This window comes from Anastrepha obliqua, chromosome 1 (assembly GCF_027943255.1).
Source record: "Anastrepha obliqua isolate idAnaObli1 chromosome 1, idAnaObli1_1.0, whole genome shotgun sequence".
Taxonomy (NCBI): domain Eukaryota; kingdom Metazoa; phylum Arthropoda; class Insecta; order Diptera; family Tephritidae; genus Anastrepha; species Anastrepha obliqua.
The window spans coordinates 158,395,216-158,417,349 of NC_072892.1; the positions used below are offsets into that span (position 1 = coordinate 158,395,216).

At 38.8% G+C, this 22,134-nt stretch overlaps 1 protein-coding gene across 4 annotated transcripts in view; it reads left to right on the forward strand.

Moving 5' to 3' along the window:
- The window catches only part of LOC129237133 (uncharacterized), a 133,608-nt gene that overhangs the window by 62,424 nt on the left and 49,050 nt on the right, over positions 1 to 22,134 (forward strand). The window lies entirely within an intron of this gene.

Genomic DNA, 22,134 nt, shown 5'->3' on the forward strand with positions numbered 1-22,134 from the left:
CGTAGACCTCCGAGGCTAGCGCACTCACACATCTATCAACAACCTGCTTCTGGAAATGCAAAAAGATGTCCCTCAGGTGCAGCCTACTGCCAGCACTTCGAATAATCTAGAGGAAGCCCCCGGTCATGCCAGCTCACCTGTTTTCTCATTTCCTTCTATGTTCTTATGGCCAGGTATCCAGATGGGACTGATGTCTGTCGTGCGTGCTGAGGCATTTATTTCTTCTTTACATTGCACAATGGCGGGCGCTGGTACGTCAAAAGATAAGCTTTAAGACTGCCAAAAGATCTGCTTTAAGACTGAAAATGTCAGGGCAATTCTCAAAGAGCCTTTCTGGTCGCAGCAAACCAAAACAGATTCAAACGGTAGGTCAGACTACGTAATTCCACAAGTTAATTTTTGCAAAAAGCCTAGTGTCATTATTGCGCAAAATGGATTGCAGAAAAGTCTAGAAGGGTGTAGGACCGGCTGTCTTTTGTCCGCATCTTGATCTCCAAAAGTCTTTCAGGCATTAGGAAGTCTGTAGTATATTTTAAGCTGAAACCTATTCCGCAACAAAAGCAGCCGAAGTGGCTCTGGAATTATTTGTATATCCTTGTTCACTCCGCTCAGAAGTCCAGAGCCTCGACAAGACTCTTTCATGGTACACGGTTCTGGGCTGCTGGTTTTGCGCCATCCCATGAGATACCGGCATCTGCTAGCTCGCGCAACATCGACCCTCGCCAAGTAATTTTGGCCCACCGCGACCTCTGCTCTCTTGCGGGTTCCAGTCCAGTGCTATTCTCGTGATGCTATCTGGTGGTTTTCTAAACGTGTGACCTATCCATCGACACTTTCTGCGTTTAACTTGCCATAGGGAGGCAAAAATTTTAATTCATAGCCCGGCGGTCATTAAAGCAATTATGGCTCCTTGGACTAACTCGGAATGTGTTCAACAATGCAGATCCAAATATTTACTGAATACCAGAATACAAAGGAACAGAAGGAAAAGAGTGCGTCGGTAAGCTCGATAAGGCAGGTATTCGCTTGCCGAGATTGAGCATGTCAGGCATATATCCATCACTCCCCTTTCTGAAAACCGAACTGAATGAGGAACTAGCTCTGGAAATGCAGTCGATATGGGAACACTCAACCTCAACTGCCAAAACCAAAGCTAAGGACTTAGACCAAAAAACTGCGAACTCTATTTTATCACCTTCTAGAAAAGACTTCAAAATATTGCTTGGAGTACTGACGCACAGTGCGGCCGATTCCCAAAAAGCTTACCAAAAGTCGAAAAAAAAAGTTTCTAGATAGAGTTTTTTTGTCTTTGGGTTGGCTACAGTAATGCCTTGAGTAGTGCAAACCGTTCATAGCAACGTCCTGTACCCTAAGTATCCTCTGTATTTTCAGGCGCAACGTGGCCTTCGTTTGAGCATCGTATTACTGTCGATGAATAGTGAAAGTTGTACACATGGAAATGGAATCATCTTCGGAAGGTTAGTAAAATACGAGAAATCTTTAGTACATATCAATACCTCGACACAAAATTTTTAGCTGCAGCAATACGTAGATACATTTTTTGCAATTTTTTTTATAAAATTTGAGTTTTCAAACTATATAGTAATACAACGCCGTCACATGCTGCTTTGAAACCTATTAAAGGTTACTCAAAAAAGTAATGGTTACTGAATAAAACAAGATTCAGCTGCTACCACTTGCTACCTTGTGACCCCGAAAACATATAAATTTACATGCATCTTGATTATGTTCTTGAATATACGCTATTTCACGTGAGGGGGTGGCCAATAGGGGTGGAAGGGGGTGGATTTTCAAAATTTTAAGATCAAATTCGTAATTAGCGACCCCGACAACCCCCGAGTAAGAAATTTTGAATCAATTACTTAATTTTTTGAGTTTTGGCCAGCTTTTCGGGAATCGGCGCACTGTGTGACGGGACACTGTTTCAACTCGTATCACGCAACCTAAATACGATTAGTACAGAGCGATGCGTGTAACACAAGCAACGAAATGAATGCTAGGGTACTTTGGAACACCTACTTTGCCACTGCCCTGCTCTTTGTAGGACGCGATAAATATGTCTAGAATCAATATATTTTTCAGCCACCCTACAAGGACATCCTTCACGTGCATTAAGAACTATATAGAAAATAATATCTGCTACTCCAAGGTCCATGTAAGATCTTTTTACAAATCAGCCCGGACTACCTACCTGTGCCTATCCAGTTAACTAGATGCCTGTCTGGGGGATCAGCTGGCAGCCGCAGCACCAGAATCGGTTGCGGTAGGCCCATCGCCTATTCACCTCAAACCCTTTAGATTACCGAAACCACAGTGGTTCTATGTTCCGCACTGGAACTCTAGGAATTTATTATGATGATGAACTAACTTTACGCTTAATGAAGAAGTCAACTTCCGGCTGGGAATTCGCTTTACAAATATTTGTGTTGTATACAAATATCTCTGTTGAATTGCAGACAGCTATTTGTACTAGGTATTGGCTAGGCATTCCCATGCTGGCGTGGCACTTACTGTATTTTCTTTCTACCATCGTCGGCATTTTGTCACCAACGCTTTGACTGTATTTGCTGTGCATTTTTTTGTTTTGGATTTTTACTACTCATTTGTATCCAGACGTTTGTGGGTTTAAGGCTGCCTGGTGGTGCGGCATGTCGCAAGTGTTGTTGCTTGCGGCATTTCCATAGAGTCGCTTGTTTTTTCCTAGTTTTTTTTTCTTAATAATCTTTTTCTTATAATCGCTGCAACAACAGTTGTCACTGCCTCGTTTGCCGTTGTCATCCGCAATACACAACTCATAGCCTTTAACTATTATTGACCAAAAGCTAATGTTTGCAACTTCAGCACTTTGTTGTTGTGTGCGTTTTTTTTTTAAATTATTCCTTTTTGTTTTGCCAATTACTTTGCGAAAACGGCTTTGATCTCTCGAACGTACTGCCATTAAAACAAATAATGTAAAAAAGCGCTAACCTGATTCTTTGGGATTTTTTATTTTTATTTTTTTAATTTTTTGTTAATAAAAAAGCTCTTAAATTGTATATGCTTATTATGTTATTACTTTTTATAGCTTGAAATATTTTTTGTGCTCTGAAACCAATCATTTCCATAGTTAATCCTGCTTATTGTTAAATTTTATTGTATATTTTTTCTGCAATAAAAATTTAATGCTTCTCTTCGCATAATACAAATTTATTGTCCTTTTTTGAAATTAAAAAAAGCTTATACATCGGTTCTCCTTAAATGTGTCTTCAGAAGTTATTTGTACACTGTCGTTGAAAAGATAGTAAGCTCAATTTATTGCAGATAATTTAAAAGCTGGAAAAATTGAAAAAATTAAATAATTAAAATATAATATTCGTTTTGGGAAAAAGAAGTTCAATATTTTTGCGTAAAATTTAAAACTTAATTTAAGATGTTTCGCATTGTTCGGTTGGGGTGAAATATGCACCGTTTTGTTATATTGTATAATTTGTTGCCATCTTAAATGTATTTTTATAATGCCTCCCTCATAGAAGTCTTGGTCCTTGTTGGCGAAAAACTATAGTAAAAAAAAAATTGAGAAAGTGGCGGGTTAGCAGTATTGGAATTTGTAGTGACAGTCAAGCTGCACTGAAAGCCCTTGCTAACCCACACTGCTCTGCGAAGTTAGTCGGTGAATGTAAGACAAAACTGAACAGAGTTGCAAAACACAACAAAGTAAGTATTATTTGGGTGCCTGGACATTGTGGTATTACATGGAACGAGTTAGCTGGTAAATTGGCTAATGAAGGCTCTTCAAGTATGCCACTAGGCCCTGAACCCTTTCTAGGTGTCAATTCTGCACCAATTCAACTATCGGTTGACGACTTCATGAGGTCTACCCATAGAGGACGTTGGGCTTGGTTGCACTCGTAGGTAGGTAGGTACGTAGGTAGGTGAAATGGTTGAAGTGCACCTGGCACTGCTTAAGTAGCACTAAAGCGCCGTTTTGATACCATTACACTGTGGAACAAATTCAGGTTAGCAAAAGTTAGGTCCATTCTGAGAGTGGCGGGTGAAAATAGAGGCGAAATTAGAAGAAACGTATCGCGGCGTTTGTTTATGTTAGTTCGAATTTTTTTTTAATCGGCCTTCGAAGTTTGCAGTCAAATGCCGATTTTCAGTATATTGTTTATATGGTTTTTTGGCTATAACTCGTCGACTAATTGATATTTTTTCAATCTGTAAAAGCCAAATTATTGCTAGAGACCTGTGCAATAATTACAATTTTTGAAAAAATTGATTTCGAAAATTTTTATGGTACTTATGAGGCAAAATGTTGGAAAAATTATTTTTTTTTCATGTTTTTTGAAAATATTTTCAACAAAACTAAGTCTTTTTTACATTTTGTGTGGTCTATAATATGCTTCTCAGTTTCTTAAATAAATGTAATTTGAAAAAAAATTGTCTTAGTCGACAATTTGCGCTTTAGGCATACAGTCATAATACAAAACTTGCGTTTTTTGAGCTTAATATTAATTTATTTCTCATTTTTTATTTACCAATTTTGTTCAGTGTTGGTTTTGAAGAAACATAGAAAAAGAAAATATAAAAATATGGAAAAAAATATAATTTTGAAATGTTAATAATGAAAAGTTTTAAGTAGAAAAATAAAATAAATTAAATTAATAATTTGGCCAGCTGCCGTTTAGCAGGCGGCTGTGGATCAACATCACTGCTCTCTCTAATGTCTTGGTCATCGTCATCATCATCAGAGAGATCGATTATTTCGTCCAACAGATATTCTGGATTTTCATCTGTGTCTTCCCCTTCTTCCTCTGTTTCCTCGTCTTCCTCTTCTTCAAAGGTGTTTTTATACCACCAACAAATTTCAGCGAGTATCGCATCTGGAGATTTCTTTCCTCTGTACCTGAAACGAAAATAGTTTTCAATCGTTAACATGTTTAAATTGTGCACTCTGACCAAGATATTAGAAAAATCTAGGAATTCAAAATATGCACACTCTATAGTTACCTTATTTCAAATGGAAGCGCAGTTTGGTGATGACGTTCGCCTTGCTCATCAGATTCAGTTGGCAACTGTTGAGCGAGTTTTTCAAGATGCTGATGCAAGAGATGAATTTTGTATGACATATTAACCCCAATTTCAGCGAAAGCTGCCAACATGTTTGCAACAGATTGCCTGTAGTTTTCTTCACGTTCTTTACCCAAAAGTCCTTTGATGACTGCTTTCAATGCGAGCCATCCATTTAATTCTCGGTCTGTCAGAACTTGCTCAAAATCTTGACGACTCATTAGTTTCCGTATGTCGGGACCATTAACAACCCCTTCCTGAATTTTGGCCTTACTTAGTCTTGGGAAAATATCTTTCAAGCGGTTGAATACTGCTGGTCTTTTTGCGATACATTTAAAAAAATTTTTAGCAATGCCAAGTTTAATGTGGAGCAACGGCAACAAAATTTTCATTTCAGGAACAAGACTTTCGTGTAGCCTATTGTCATTAGGCCATTTTCGCCCAATTCGACTACTCCAGTTATGTTGTTTGTACTGGTTTCTTCCTTTAATACCTTCTCCGTATCGTGAATCCCAATCGCACAAAAAACACGGATATTTTGGACGGTCAGATGCTGTTAAGCCTGTAATCAAGGAAACTACTTTGAGGTCGCAGCAAATGCGCCATTGGTGTTCGTTATATTCGACTACTTCCAGAATGTCTTTCAATTTATCGAAAGTTTCACTAGTGTCAGTGCTATACGCAATCGGAACAGAAGGCATTCTATTTGTCTTGTGCAAAAGCACAACTTTTAAGCTGATTAGTGAACTATCGATAAAGAGACGCCAATCATCTTTTTTATAGGTTAACCCTATCGCCTCCATTAACTTTTCAATATCGTTGCAATAAGCGAAATTTTTTGCATCATTGACATTGAAGAACTTTTGTAACTCTTTTTGGCGTTTTCGATATGCTGTTACTTTTGTACCTTTCGTCAGCAAATTATTTCCTTTCAAAAATGACGCCAGTCGTTCTGATTTTTTCTGAGTCAAACACAAATTTGCAACAATTCCATCCAATTGGTTTTGTGTTATTAGGATTGGGTCCTTTGATGTTTTATTTGATGTACCTTCACCAGGGTTGAATTCTGAGGAGAAATCCATGGGTGTGGCAGGGGTGGTTGTAGTACTGATACCTGTTTGAAGATCAGTACTTCGGTATGTTGGTACTGGAACGAATTCTGAGTGCGGTAATGGTAATTGGACACTTGACACTGCTACATAAGTTTTATTCTTTGTTTTCCTTCTATTCAAAGTTTTATTGTAGTTGGTACATCCATAGCAATTTTCTTCTTGATGTGGGCTATTATCTGACCAAATCATTGGTACACCAAAAGGCATAGCCTTCTTCTTTTCACTTTTCCATTGCATAAGAATTGAATAGCAATTAAAGCAAACTTTTTTAGGGGCATAGTTTACGTCATTGATAAACTCTTGCGAGAAATATTGTCTATAGATTTCCAAAAAAGAATCAGTCACATTGCCGCATTTTTCATCGCTTACTATGAAACGTCCACAAATATTACAAAAATGGTTCATTTTACATGTTGGTTCCGACATTTTTAATACAATATATATTATAGAATGTTTTTTTTTGTTAATTTTATGAAACTGATACACTTAACTTAAATCACTCAATAAATGAAATAGGTTCCAAAAGAATGAATAGCAAATTTTATCACGACCGAGCGAAAATTAAAAGACATCAGCTTCGGCTGAGTTTCGAGTCTTAACTGAATCTTTATTTTTAAAATTAGTTCGCATGCAACACAAATGTTTACAAATATTATTTTAATAGCTATTGATTGTTCCTGGAAATTCCCTTTCTTAATTGTATTCTGGGAATTTCCTTTTCCTTAATTATTTTTGGAACATGCATTCTTCTCGGAAAATCCCTTTTTTAATCCATACTTAGCATTTCCTTTTCTTTAATTGTTTTTGGAATGTTCCTAATTCTTGAAACATCCCTTTTTAACTACTTCTACCGAAATCGATATTTATTTAATGGTTTCGGGAATTTTTAATTACTATGTGTTTACTAGGAATTTTGGGTTTTTTTACATTAGTTTTATGTAATGAATGTGTGTATATCGCACAAATTTTCGACTGATACTATATTTTTTTCCATGATATTTATGTCATGGATTGAAAACTATATTTTAGATAAGAAAAAAAGCGAAAAAAATGAGTTGCTTGCCAGATATTAAGAAATAATAAGGAAAACGTTAATTTTTCGAACATTTTGTGACTTTCGTCAAAGTAGCTGCCAAAGTATTTAATCCCGTAATTTTCTTTTCAAATTACATTTATTTAAGAAACTGAGAAGCATATTATAGACCACACAAAATGTAAAAAAGACTTAGTTTTGTTGAAAATATTTTCAAAAAACATGAAAAAAAAATAATTTTTCCAACATTTTGCCTCATAAGTACCATAAAAATTTTCGAAATCAATTTTTTCAAAAATTGTAATTATTGCACAGGTCTCTAGCAATAATTTGGCTTTTACAGATTGAAAAAATATCAATTAGTCGACGAGTTATAGCCAAAAAACCATATAAACAATATACTGAAAATCGGCATTTGACTGCAAACTTCGAAGACCGATTAAAAAAAAATTCGAACTAACATAAACAAACGCCGCGATACGGGTCTTCTAATTTCGCCTCTATTTTCACCCGCCACTCTCAGAATGGACCTAACTTTTGCTAACCTGAATTTGTTCCACAGTGTTATGAGACCTCCACTAGGCAGATAACTACAGCCAACCAGAGCTGTTGATATAATGGAGATGATTGATTGGATTTAGGTTGCCGCACTGCTCCAGACTGTCGAAGAACGGAGCGCCCAGTGACCTTAGTCATCTAGCTGCCAAACCCGGACATTTACAGATAAAGTGCTCTACAGTCTCCTTCTCTGAAAGGTCACCACAGCTCCTGCAATGGGGGTTAAATTGTAACCCTAGCTTTTCCGCGTGTATGCCGATCGTCCAGAGACCGGTAAACACAGCTACGAATTTGGAAATTGAATGGCGAGGAGTCCAAAGAACGTTCTGAGTCCTTCGTATATCGTATTGGAGCCAAAGGGTTTTCGAAATAGCACATGAAAAAATGGAGTTCCATCTTTTCTGCCCTTTAACAACTGTCAAGGGGATGCCGATGACCGGGTAGGAAGTCTCTGAGGCCAATTCAGTCCCCTTGCTGGCAAGCTCATCAGCGATTTCATTTCCCTCTATGTTCCTATGTCCTGGAACCCAAATCAAAGAAATTTTACCTGCACACCCAAGAGATTTGATCTCTTCTTTACAGGAGGATGATGCAGTTCGTTCTGCCCCATGGTGTCGTCAGAGTCTTAATCACGGCTTGACTATCGGAGAAAATGTTAAAATGTTGCACTCGTACAGAGCAGCCAATTGTTTTGTGAAAGAACCAAACAGGAAAATAGCGACGTTTCTCCTAAAACTCTGCACAAAGGACCTGAGAGTACGGGTGGGTGTAATCACGGGGCGCAACACCTGTGGTCAGCATATGGCTGCCAAGGGGGTCGTCGACAGCACGATATGCCTATCCTGTCTTGAGGATGACAACATTGAAGAGCATTTTCCCTGTAGCTGTCCGGCATTTTCCAGTATCAGACTTAGGATATTGGGTTGCGATACACTAAGTATGGACAAAGTTCATACCCATCCTCTTCCGGATCTCTTAAAATTCATCAATGAATCCAAGAGATTTGTGGAATAGTGACCTCAAACTAATTTATCCGTTTTTACCATCCACCTTTTATCTTTCCTAGCTCTATTCTTTCTACTGATATCTATCCGGGTGCAGTACAATGGTCTACTGACTGAGTGCTTGGACTTGTCCAACCACTCACAAATCTAATCTAATAGTAATCGACTTTCACAATCTTCTCTTGATACTAATTTCTTATCACTCAAAAGGTTTGCAATGAGAGAAAAAGGGGGTAATCGCTTGATGCCATGTCCGGACTATATGGTGGATGCATTAGAACTTCCCAAGCAAGCTTCCGCACTTTTTGGAGAGCCATGTGTAGTAGTAGTAGACGTGTAGCCTTGCGTTGTCCTGATGCAATACAGCACCTCTTCTGTTGACCAATTCTGACCGTTTTTGGCCAATCGCTAACTTCAAACGGTTCAATTGCTGACAGCAGAGATCTGAATTTAGTGTTTGGCAATACGGAGGTAACTCATATTAAATGATTCCTTTCGAGTCACACCAAATACACGGTAGAACCTTTCAGGCCGTTAGTTTTAGTTAGGCCACCGTTTGAGCTGCTTCATCACGCTTTGATCACGATCGAGCAAAATTTTATCGTATGTGACCCATTTCTCATCCCCAGTTACCAACCGTTTAACAAATGGGTCGATTTCATTCCGTTTGACCAGGACTTCGCAGTTGGTAATTCGATCCATACATTTTTTTAGTGTTAATTGGTGTGACACACAAACATCGAGTGGCTTCTGGCTTTGCGCGAATGAAATAAAACTGTTTTATAGTCGATCTTAGGCTCCTGGACGATGCTACCTTCTCCACATTTTCTTTATCAACGAAACCAAAATTGCAGTATCGGCACCATAAACATCATTCACAACTTCTGTGGCCTGGCTTGCATTTTCACCTCTATCAAACAAAAACTAAAAGATGTATCGAACTTTCTTTTCATTGACTTCCATTGTTAACACCCTGTAACTCGCAGCTAACTGGTATCAAAAAAAAAAAACACAGCAAAAGAATTTTTTTAGTGTGAAATATCACCTTGACAACGAGCATAAATTTTAAATTATTTCACCGATACTTTACGAGATATCGACCACTACAGCGAAAATACTTGATCGCCCTTTTCCCCAAAATAATAAATTATCTTTTTAAGACATTTTAAGTTCGCACTAAATTAATTCCCTTAATTAATTGTACCAGCATACATTTTGCATGTATGCATGTATGTGTGATTTATAGTTCCCATTTATTGCAAATCTTTACGCTCTTCCGCCACGTAGCTTTTGTCTTCTCATTTAAATAATCCAATTTTCACATTAGCCATTACTTTCTAAAAACTCTTTCGAGAACTGCAAAAAGGGGCTAAGCCAATTTCTGTGTGGCAAGCGCCATGTTGCTTTCATGCTTTCATTGCTGCCTGTCGCTATGATTCTTATATGCATTTTTGGCTCGCTTACTTTGGCCACAATTCCTTTCGTGATTGCTTGTTTTTTTTTTCTTTTTTCATATTTTTTTTGATTTTTTTTTTACTTTTTACGTTTTTGTGTTGTTATACGATTTTCGAATGCTGTTTGCATTTTTTTCGTATTACGGATTTCTTGTCCACGGAACACTCCCCATGGTGAGACACATGCATTTAGCCCTGTTGTTGTTGTTTGTATGCCGGAATACTGGATCACTTTGCACTCGCGCCACGTTCCATTTCCACTTCCACCGCCAATGCATAGTGCAATCGCTACAACAACAACAATTTACAGCCAGATCGAGTAAAAGCCGCAAACAATCGAGAAATGCGTTGCACGTTCTTCCTCAAGCGAGTCAACAGGTATTTTGGCTTAGCGCCACTGTGCAGCCGCGGCCGCTGTCACAGCTGCCACCAAACAAGAGTAACAGTTTGTATTGTGCTACTTTCATTGCGGTTCAACTAAATTTGCTTACATATCGCGTTTTCTGTGTTTTTGATTTTTTTTTGTTTTTTGTATGCTTGGCTTTGGTCTTTCGATTTCGGCTTGTTCATTTTTACACAACTTTTTTTTCGTATTTTTATTTAACATTTTTTCTTTGTTATATTTTTTTTTGTATTGTCGCTTGTGAGTATTTTTTTACTATTTTTTATTTTTGGCAACAACAACTGGAGCACGGCGTTGGCGACTTTTTATTCGTACAATATTTGACATTGTTGCCTCGTATTGACAGCAATAAAAGTCGGCCACTGCAGGAACCATTTGATTGGCAATTGATCGCTTGCATGTTCGGTTGGCTTTGAGCAAAACCTCGATTGGTGTAAGCCAATATTGATGTTTTAATAAAGTTTTATTGTGATTTTGCCAGAGTTCAAAGTTTAATAGCAATTTTTCTCACGACAAACATAAAACCAATTGAAGTAAGCCATAATGTGGCCAATCGGCGGGTTTACTAAACTAAAGTTTTTTTATTTATTTTTATTTTCTATGGTTGGCCCAAATTGAGTTTGTTAATTTTGATTTGAGCTCTTGGCAAACAAAGGAGAACCAATTAAAAATATTATCGATAAATTTTGGTACGTCAATGTAACTTTTAGTTGTTAAACGAGCAGAGTAAATTTGGTTTTTATTAGCTTGCAAATTTTGTGGCATTTATTGTTTATAATTAACTGACCTTATCTCGCTAATAACGCGTCAAATATTGGCATACTCGCCCTCGACCGAAGCAAATTCGTCAGCACAGGCCAAACTCCCACAAAGAGTAGGCCAAGGAAATCAAATGATCAAGGCAGGCAATGGGCAGACTCATTACTTGAGATGATACGCATACCACAAAATTCGTTCCAAAGAAGTGATCGTGCACTACCGTTTTAGAGGAAATATGTTTTTTTTATGTTGCAGCAACTTGCTGGAACCATTAGGACCCACTTAGCCTGGAATTGGAACCACTTAGGCTGGACGGTGTGAACAAACAGTCGCATATCATTTGCCTGCATCACCTATTATTGCCGTTAGTGCTGGGTCCATTTTGAGTTTTGAAAAAAGTAGGAGTCAATCTTGCATTTAGCATGCAACATGCACCATCGTGTGATAGAGAACGACTAAGCATCGATTTTTGAGGCTGAACAGAATTCAATGAAACCTCGGCCATTTCAGCCGAAAAAATGTGAGCTTTGTTACCAGTATTCAAAAAAATGTTGTAACAACCAAAGTCATATTAATAAACGCTTTCAACCAAAAAATTTTAAGGCATGTCCAAAGTTCTGCTCTGTTTAGGCAAAAGCCGGATGGAAACCGAACTGAAATTTTGTGTCCGAACACTCTACTGCCCGAACTACCCTAGCAATATATAAACTACCTGTGTGCGCAACACCACTCAACCAAAATTTAAGCTCTTTGCTATTTTTTTAATGAAAAGTGATATTGAAAATAAACGCTGCAAATACTGCTTGGAAGCCTTTCAGCGGATGCCACATCAACTACTTAACCCTTAGCTGAAACATTTTTTTAAGTATTGGGTTAAACAAAAAACAATAATTACAGGGTTTGATTGAAAAGTAATAAGCCTTCCCGCGCGGAGCGTCTGCCAAGCGAACAACCGAATCGGCTGGTGGGGAAAATTATCGTTGGACCTTCCCCTTCCACTAGAAACCAGTCCCAGTTCACTTGTAACAGCGGTGCAGTCAACATCGTTCCGTGCGTGAAAGCTATTTTAAAAGTGTGTTAGGATTTTGCAGTGGCGAAAATGCAGCGACCATGTTGATCATCTTTTTCGACTCTCGAGGCATCGTCCGCAAGGAGTTTGTACCTCCAGGAAGCACTGTAAATGCGCTATTTTACAAAGAAGTGCTCCTTCGGCTGAAAAACCGCGTCGCCCGGGTTCGACCCGACCTCGTCAACAATTGGACCCTTCATTACGACAATGCGCCGGCGCACACCGCCTTCCTCTGCACCTCTGCATTGGGTAAGATGGGGGTTTCGGTGCTTCCCCACCCTCCCTACAGCCCAGACTTGTCCCCTCCGGACTTCTTCTTGTTCCAAAAAGAAAGCTGAAGGGGAGGCGTTTCAACTCCATCGAGGCGATCCAAAAAACTATGACAGCCGAACTGAACGCGATTCCTGCGGATGTGTTTAAAAAATGTTTCCTGCAGTGAAAGGACCGCTACCAGCGATGTATTGACGCTCAAGGGTACTATTTTGAAGAATATTAGTTGTATAAGCCAAAAGGTTTAATAAAACTGCTTAAAAAAATAAGGCTCATTACTTTTCAATCAAACCCTGTATATCAATAAGTTAATCAATTATATACTCGCCGTTGCTGTTTACAACCTCTTGATGCCGTGCCGCCAAAAATCTCCTGCCCTGGTGTCAATGAAGTTTTTGAGGCAGTTCTTTAGGACCTCTTTGTTATCGAAGGTAACGCCCTTCATCTGGTTTGACAGGGAGCGGAAAAGATGGTAATCGGTCAGTGCAAGGTCCAGAAAATACGGCAGATGCTGAAGACCCTCCCATTCGAGCTCTTGGAGAGCGGCTTTGATGACTTGTGCAACATGAGAGCTGACGTTGCCGTGAAGGAGTATAGTTTGGCCATGCCGATCAGGTCTTTTCAGTCGAATAACCTCATTCACGCGATGTAGCGGAGCTCTTTGTTGAGCGTGGCATTCTTTTTGAGCATTTCCCAGTTCACCATGCCCTCCCAGTCTCACCAGAGACATATCATGACCCTCTTTGGATGAAGATCCGGCTTGACTCTCGGTTTTGGGGTACCTCCTGCAGCCACCCACTTCTTTTTTTGCTTCATATTGGTGTACAAGCACCATTTCTCATTGTCCATGATGATTAGGTACAAAAAGCGCTGTTTATGACCGCGTGTTGCTCGATGGTGGGCGAGATGCTGAGAAGCAATTTGATGGTGCCTTTCTTTGTTTCTTTCGTTGAGCTCGTGGCTCCCAGGTTCCAAAATTTTTGGTAAATCCCATTGAGTTAAGGTGATGGAGAATCTTTTTATGATCGCAGCTCATTTCATGACTGGTTTAGCATACCTTCTTCTTCAAAAGTGATTTGAGACGTTCTTCATCGAATTCCTTTCTTCCTTCCGCTGCGGGACGTGTCATCGACGTCAAAGTCGCCATTTTTGAACTTTGCAAAGCATTTCCGTGCTGTAAACTCGCCTATGACACCTTCTACATACAAGTCTTAAGTGTTCCGGATTGCTTCGGCGGCTTTTTGATCGATGAAAAGCAAAGAAGAGCAGATGCCGAAAGTGTTGATTTTTGCCTCCTGGGTACTCCATTTCTAAGCCTCAAAACTAATAAAACATTAAATAACTCAAAAATACAACTAACAAAGTTTTTAGGGCAGAAAAACAATTTCTATCGAATGAGTACTTATCCTTTGCCAAACAGCAAGTAAATCTTTGAAAAATAAAATAAAATATAAAAATGCTACGAACTTATTCCCCCCTTGGATCTTAAGTCCCTAGACAATATATCCGATGTTGTTGTTTTAATTTTGCGGAGGAAGGCTTCATATTCTAGTCAGTCCTAATTAATACTTTAAACCTAATTTATTTTGGTTCTATCAATTTGAAGTAATAAAAGATAGTAGCGATGTGAGAAAACCAACTGCACAATTTTTCTTCTAAAATAGCTGCATATTTTCTTGAATCGCCTTATAAAAAAATTAATTTAAAAAAATAAATAATTGACGCGTACACTTCTGCTAGCTGTTTTGCTGAGCTCCTCCTCCTATTTGTAGCGTGCGTCTTCATCTACAAAAATATGCTCGGAGGTTCGACATTGCCTAGAAAAATTTGTTCTTCATTTTGCTGTTTTGTACGCGAAGATTCGAACCAACCATTTAGTCTATTATTTTATTGTTAATCGGCTCTTAAGCTCACAAAATAGAAATATGAAAACTAACTATTTTGAGGCAACTAAAAAAGTAAGTTGAACGGTCCCAGTCCACTCGGTGGGATTGCCATCTTAGATTTAGCTGGAGGGAGCAGAATTTCCAAGTTAGCCACTTGCTACAAGTCAGACGCTGTTTGCAGTCGCCTACAATGGAACAGACGCTGCGGAAGGCTTGATGCTTATTTGGAGGCGGCATCTTTTCGCCTTGTTGATGCTGTTTATGACCTTGCCGTTTTTTAGTTAGAAGAGTGAGTGAAAGCGCCTACTTCACTCCTCCACCACGGTCTGATACAGCAGCGGCTGCTGGTCCAGGACTGCTTATTTGTTATAACTAACTAACTTATTCACAGCTGACCTCTACACCTAGAGGCTCTTCACAATCCACAAACTGTTACACATCCAGTAGCCTGGAGCTTGGCTTCCACTGATAATATAAAAAATATGAAATATATTCTGTCAAAAAAGTACCGGTAATTTTTCAATCAAACGCAAAATAATTGATAATTATTATTTTAGTGCCTTCAAAATAGGCTCCATTCGAAGCAATACACAAATGTCAACGATTAGTCCAGTCATCAAAGCGCCTTTTAAACGCGTTTGAAAAGATCTTTTTCAGCTTTTTCAGCGAATTTTCCTTAATGGCCTCTATCGACTCAAAGCGGCGTCCGCGGAGTGGTAATTTAAGTTTTGGGAAAAGGAAAAATCCCAGGGGCAAAATCAGCCACCTTCCTCCGATGAATTTTTTGAACGAAATTCAACTCTCTTAAAACGAGTCGAGCAGCCACGCATCTCATGCCCAATTGAATGTGGAAAATGTTGTAAATTGATTCGTGAGACACGATAAAATCACAATCTACCTCCCTCGAAATTAAATGATGGTTTTCCTTGACTGTGTCGACGTTTTAATCCGTTTAAGACGTTGTTGGGCGACCAGATCGGGGCAAATCTTCCACGACTTCTCGGCCCTCTGCAAAAGCTTTATACCACTCGTATGCCCGTGGTAAAGCGTTGATAAAGCACACTCGCCATAAGCTTTCTGCAACATTTTCAACGATTCGGCACACGAAATCTCGTTCAAAACATAAAATTAAAGACAAATTCTTTGTTCGATATTTTTATCCACAGTGAAAGCGCAGAGCGCACCTGCGGTTATCTGATATAATTAAATGGCAAAAACAAGAAAATTGATAGATTGCGCTCAAACTCTGCGAATCTACAGAGGACAGTTGTACTAACATTCCATCAAACAAAATTTGGATATATGTGTAACGCGAGGTTTTTAAATGAACAATTCCTGCTATTTTTTTGACAGAATGTAAAGGGTGGTTAAGTTTCAAGGGCCGCTATTGATTTTGAATAAAATACCATTTTTTTAGGAAATTATTATCATTCCTCTTTATTCTGATAATATTGGTACGGCTCAATTACGTATGGAACAAAATATCGGCCAAATGGCCGTCGCGAACTCGGCGGCACACCTCCATCCGATGGTCTAAATTTTCGATGACGCTGAGGCATAATTGAGGTTCTATGCCGTTAATGTGCGGAATTATCTCATCCTTTAGCTCTTGAATTGTTGCTGGCTTATTGATGTACACCTTTTCTTTCAAATAACCCTGAAGAAAAAAGTCCAACAGTGTCAAATCACATGATCTTGGTGGCCAATTGACATCGCCGCGACGTGAGATTATTCGGCCATCAAATTTTTCGCGAAAGAGCCATGTTTCGTTAGCTGTGTGACAAGTGGCACCGTCCAGTTGAAACCACATATCGTCCACATCCATGTCTTCCAATTCGGGTCATAAAAAGTTCGTTATCGTCTCTCGATAGCGAACACTATTCACAGTAACTGCCTGACCCGCCTCATTTTGGAAAAAATACGGCCCAATGATGCCGCCGGCCCATAAACCGCACCAAACAGTGACTCTTTGTGGGTGCATTGGTATTTCGGCAATCACTCTTGGATTATCATTCGCCCAAATGCGGCAATTTTGCTTATTGACGAATCCACTGTGGTAAAAATGTGCCTCATCACTGAATCGCGAAGTTCGCGATATGAATTGATTTGTACGCCCGTTTTCATAATAAGCCTGAATAACTTTAACGCGTTGCTCGATTGTGTATCTTTCCATAGTTCAAATTGAATTAGTTGGAAATTGAAAAATGTCAAATGAAATGCAGAAAAAAACTTCACGTGTAGGTGTGGTTTACATTCAACATCGGCCCTTGAAATTTATCCGTGATTCCGGTTCGGCGCTCTAGTAAATAATAATAAAAATAAAAAATTTGAAATCATAAATGCGTAGAATTAAAGAAAAAATTAATAGCTGAATTGAAGATTATTTAATTTAAAAAATTTGTACATTTTATAAGAAAATCAGATATTTTTATAAGCGGAGAATTCAAATTCCATTAATCAACTTGCAAAAACCTCTCAAATGAAAATATTTCCCTCATACTTTTCATCCAACTACTTTATTAACTACACGGTGCATATGTACATATTTCATTAAATTAAATTTATTATCTACATTTTTTTTTCAATCCAATTCTGTGCACAAAAACATGGAATCTAGCGCTTTAATTACTATAATACCGCCAACTCAGCTAAATTAACAAAACTCACTTTATAACACGGCTGCTCCAGTTTCTGAACAATTCTAAAATTTCCCATAAAATACAGCCAATTATTTCCAATCATTTATATTCTACGTACAAAGGTCCACCAGCACTTTCTGTGGTATAAAAATCTTAACCTTAAGGCAAATAAATCAAATCGAATACTACAAAGCAAGCGGTTTGCGGGGGCTGCCAACAATCATTCGCCAATTGATCTGCAATGCGGAGAGCGGAGCGTTGCGAAAGCAATTCAACAAGTCGCGCAATAGCGCCATAGAGCTATCAGTGTAGCGCAAGCGCCAAAATGGTCAAAATTCACTAATCTCCTTGCGCCAAGGAAATTGTGGCTGTTAAAAGGAACGCTTCAGGGCAGACCACTCAGCGAGTGAGGTTTTATAAATGGAAGCACATTTGTGTGTGACATAACTTTTTGTTGTATAGAATTGTAGGTTTGTCGGCGTAAAAGTACAAATTCAATTATTTACCGATCGCCGGCTACATACAACTTAATCTACCTATGAAGATCGGCCGCTTTGGCAGTGATGTGTATTGCCGTTGGCGCACTGTCGAATTTGCTATCACCGTTAGCGTTATCGCTTTGGCAACCGCGACAGCAGGCAGTTGGCCAAAAATTAGTGTAGGCAATAAATTATTTACTGTTTTTTGTTCTTATTTTTGGTGTCTTGTCTCAGCGCGAAGCTGACGTTCTAAGTTATTGGAAAGCGCTTTGGTTTACCACGAGTATATGGCCGCCCAGCACGCTTGCGCGCAACTGCTGCAGCCTTTTGACCTGAATCGTGAATTGACTAGAGATATTATTTGTTGGCAGCGCATAGGGAGCTTTTTTTGCGTTTCTAAGCGTATATTATTGATCGGCGGCACAGAATGAGTGCATACATACATACTAACTTATCTATTCTATGTGTGTACGTATGTCATGTGCATGTGTCTGCTTGTAAAACTTTCATATAATTTTATATTTGTGTGCGGATACCCTTGAACTACCCAGTGTTAATGCTTTTAAAGTCGCTCAATAATTTTTTTTTTGGTTGCTGATGAAAAATATTTTTGTACGAATTCGCATTTCCGATAGACATTTTTTTAAAGGTAAAAACCTTTTTTTATTCATTTCCACGGGAAGGCTGGATTATATTGAAACCTCTCATTATTTTTGATCTACCTATAATATTGCAGCAGCTGCAGTAGCTGGTTATATTTGAGAACTTGTCTTCTAAATGTATAAAAGAAACACAATCAAGTTCGTTGAATTAGAAACGCACATAAACTTAAGACATCTCCGTACTATGGCATAAAATCCTCAGCCACTGCACCTCAATCGAAATTAATTTTTCATAACTCCAACCACACTATACGTGAACTGTAATGCACGAGCTGGTATTTTGAGAAAGAAAGCATACTAGTACCAAATGGACTAGTAATGCACTAGTTGCAAAAGGCCCATTAGAGTTGTATGCAAAAAATATTATTCTTTAAATATAAATGAGAATGTTTACATCCTTTATTGTGTGTTTGGACGAGCTCCTGCTATTTGTCCCGAAAGAGTGCGTGCCGAAAGTTACTACAAGTGCGAAAAAAGAAGAAGAAGATGGAACTGACGCCACGAATTGTAAACTGTAAAATAACAGTTATTTTCACGAGAACTTGTTTCCCTAGGACTAGTTGTAAACTAGTCTTTTTCGGACTAGTCTAGTGTGGGTGTATGCAAAAAATATTATTCTTTAAATATAAATGAGAATGCTGGCATTTACATGCTTTATTTGGTGTTTAACCGAGCTCCTGCTATTTGTCCCAAAATAGTGCGCGACGAAAGTTACTAAAAGTGCGAAAGAAGAAGAAGAAGATGAAACTGACGCTACGAATTGTAAACTGTAAAATAACAGCTATTTTCACGAGAACTTGCTCCCCTATGACTAGTTCTAAACTAATATTTTTCGGACTAGTCTCCACAACTAATCCACAACAAGATAGCTTTGTTTTCATAACTGTGTTGGCTCCAATATACGTGCGCTGTGTATGTGTGTGTACGCTGTTTGTGCGCTTACTGCTGCCATTCTTTATCTGTCAGTGTCGATAAACTTATTTCCAAAATTAATTGATTTTGTTCTACCGTTACGGACAACCTTCTGCTGTGCTTTTATTGTGGCACACAACCTACACTCAAACAAGCATATTATACAGTTGTCTACAATTAGCGTGTGGGCAGTGCAAGGCAACACATGGGGCGTACTGGCTATTCAAATAAAAGAATTTCGATTCACTTCATTTGCTACCAACTAAAAAATTTTTGTGAAAAATGGTAAATTTTTTTTTCTTATGTTCTGAATTTTTTCATTTTACATTAACTATGTTCCATCTACTTTCAACTTCCCATTAATATTTTGATACTAATTTTTTCCCATTGAAAAGTTTGTAAATGCAACAAACTCCCCAAGAAGCTCGTAACATCAAATCTAATATTTGTTTACTGTTGTTGATTTTTTTTTTTTTTTCATTATAAAAATATTCCACACATTGTACTTGATGATCTGTGCCGATCATTAAATCAAGCAAAAATTCGAAGTAATCAATGCTCGGAAGGCGTGGCGGGAAATGTGCGCGCAGTGGAGGTTCTGATTAAGACCAGCCTGCTTGGATGCTTTTAATTTGTTTGATTAAATTCGAAAGTTACGTTGATGAGCGTCAATTGTCTACGTTTTTCGTTTTTGCTTCAAACTTTTTTTAGTTTTAATGCATAGAAAAATTAAATATTTAGAGCCTTGGAGTGTGCTTAAGGTTGTAAAGTGGGACAAAAAGCGTCTCATTAGATGCTGGTGTGAACTCATTGGAATTTTGTTTTTTCTGAGCGCGCTAATTAGTTTTTTTTGCGACTACTATGAGGAGAATATTTTATTTTGGTAGGAAGCATGAGCTCAGTGTATGTGCACATGCTTCATTCATTACATCTAATTATAGTTTTCTGAATGACAAGGTTGGGATTCTTATCCAAAAAAGTCGCCGGCACCTTACCTCTTCTCTTTGAATTTGAAGCCACTTTAGTAGCTGGAAAGTGAGTCTCTCTATTGCATTATTTCTCTGTCTTATCGGTCATATCGCAAAATAATTACGATTTTATAAAATGATGTTCGATATCGCCACTTGCACCATCGGAAATAGGAAAAGCCCACTCGAACTGTTTGGTACCAAACGAGGTTTGAAATTTCCTATCGCTTGACTTCTTCAATCTAGAGCTGGAAAAAATGTTTAGAGTCAATCAGTCAGCATATTTTATTGAAGTGTATAGTTGGCTATGATGGCCGCCATAGTCGAGTAGGCTGGTGCATGACTACCACTTGGTAAGGCCCGAACTCGAGACGCGTTCAGAAATACCCAAAAGTAGGAATATAGTTTCCTAAAAGCGGCAGACAGAGTCGAATGGGTTGGAGCGTGACTACGATTCGGGAGTACGTCGAATCTCAGTGCATGAATCACTAAAATTACTTAAAGCTTTTTCTGATATCGGTCCCCAGGCAATCGGAAACCCCTCGAGCATATTTCTGCCATGAAGAAGCTCCTCATAAACAATCATCTGCCGTTCAGAGGCGGCATAAAACTGTTGGTCTCTCCATATGTGCGAAAACGTCAACACATTCACCAAATATAGGAGGAAAATCTCAGCCAAGGTTAGGTTAGGTTAGGTTGTAGCGGTTGTTCACCATAGGACACACTCAGACTCATAGTCCATTGTGATGCTGCTTAAGGAACTTATCTCTCCTAAAACCAGCGCGAACTTTTCAAAAGTTTTAAGAGGCCCCTGATTTCTACAGTACTGAGATCTTTCGGCTCATTAAAAAAATTGTCTACCTAAAGAGGTGAGCCTACGTTTGGGTAGAGGACAATGGGACAGAAGGTGCAAGTACGTCCCTTCCTCATTTGGACAGCTTCTGCAGAAGTCATTTACCTGCACGCTGTCTGCTTACAAGGCAGTGTCTCGTTATAACGCAATTCAGTGCAAAGACTTTGCTTTGAACAGAGCTTAAGTGCATTTAGCATTGAGAGCCGGCCACAATTGTCAGCCGATTCTGCTGTTGGGTTCATTCAGCCATCTTTCATTTGCTGCTCTTACGTTTTTCTTAAGAAGTAAGTGGCGTGGTGTTTTTCATGGAAGTGACAAAAAGCATTAAAAGCCGAAAAGTGTGAGACTTGTCCGTGGACTCAGCCCCTAACAACTCACCCAACCCATCACCTGTTTCTCTCCTAGCTCACCCACTCAAACTCACTCGTTTCCCTCCAACCGCGGGACAACTGTTAAGTAATATTTCACAGGAGGAGGAATGGCCTCTTGCCTCTTCATGAAGATCTGCCCTATGCTGCAGAGCGATTCAGTTTTATTTTGCCGTATTACCGACAGCGTACCAATGTTCTTCTGAGTCAAGCATAATATCCACTAGGTTACTAAACATTATTGGCTTCCCAACCTTAATACTTAACTCTAAACTTAATCTAAACGATGACAGACAAAGAAAACTTGCTCTGCAACTTCAACTAAGTTGTCTCAAAAAGTGCAGTACGAGTCGCCCTCAAGTTTAAATTTATGCAGAGAAGGCTTAAAGCATCCATGTACACTAGGTACTTGGGTCAAGTAGAAGTCTATCTGTCCATGTGAAGCCGCACAGATAGAGTGTGTCTCTACAAGACGAACCTATAGCATGAAAGCTGGCTACAAATATGGTGAACCCAGACGTGGGTAAATAGAATTGGTCCTTTAGGGATGCCGTTATGGGCTCTCCCGAAGTAATATAGAGAGCAGAAGGAGAGGAAGGATAGTTTTAGTGGCCACACCACACGACACAGTAGAC